We start from the raw sequence: 1072 nt of genomic DNA, 5'->3' as shown, positions 1-1072 counted from the left end.
GAGAAAGAGAGAGAGTGAGAGAGAGAGAGAGAGAGAAGGAGAGAAAGTGATGGAGAATAGAAGTGGAAATTCTGAAAGAATGGGATGTGAGAGAGAGTGAGAGTGAATAGATGAAATATAAATGTACATGGAGAGTGAGAGAGTGAGAGACTAAAGTTGGAAGAAAGAGATGAAATAAGATAAGAAACAAGATATTAATCAATCGCGATTAAGATAATAATATGAGAAAATATAAAATGTAATAGCAATAGCAATGATGGTTATAAGAGAAGAGAGAACAATGACGAGATATAAGATATCAACGAAAAGTGTTGAAGAAAAGAATTATTGAAGAGGAAAGAAAGAGAATAAGAGAGTTTTGTGGGGTACGACAAAGTTGGAAGATAAAAGAAATGCAGGATATTTTTTTCCGGTTCTTTTTTTCTATTTTCGGGTAGCCCTAAATTTGTAGATGCGTAGTCGAACGCATTCTCGCTGTGCTTACCCTATTCCTTTTGTTTTCTCATTTTTGTGCTATTATTGAAGATGTTTAGTATGTTTTGAGGGAATTTGGTTGTTATTTCTGGTCTCTAGCCGAGTGACTACATAGAAGTTACTTTGTTGATTTTCCAGTGAAATTCAATGTGGAATCTTGAGAGTAAGGAATAGGGGAAAATAAAGAGTGAGAAAGGGAGGCGATTGAACAATGCGTGGAGACTGCATGATATGATAAAAAAGCGACAGGTAAAATATGGTGGTGGAGATAGAGAAAAGATCTGTGTGAATGAGCGGGATGTTCAAAAGGGTATAAGTTCAAAAGGGTATAGGGAAAAAATACCAATAATCGTCAAAGTAGATTAATAAGGGAGAGAAAGGGAGAGAGAGAGAGTGAGAGAGAGAGAGAGAGAGAGGAGAAGAAATCGAAGAAGAAAAAGAAGGAAGAGAAGAAGAAGAAGAAGAAGAAGAAGAAGAAGAAGAAGAAGAAGAAGAAGAAGAAGAAGAAGGAGAGGAAGAAATAGAAGAAGGAAGAGGAGGAGGAGAAAGAGAAGAAGGAGAAAAAGAAGGAGGTGAAGAACAAGAAGAAGAAGAAGAA

The sequence above is a fragment of the Octopus bimaculoides genome, chromosome 8 (genome assembly GCF_001194135.2).
Source record: "Octopus bimaculoides isolate UCB-OBI-ISO-001 chromosome 8, ASM119413v2, whole genome shotgun sequence".
In the NCBI taxonomy this organism is placed as follows: domain Eukaryota; kingdom Metazoa; phylum Mollusca; class Cephalopoda; order Octopoda; family Octopodidae; genus Octopus; species Octopus bimaculoides.
Note: the sequence above shows the minus strand (reverse complement) of the source record.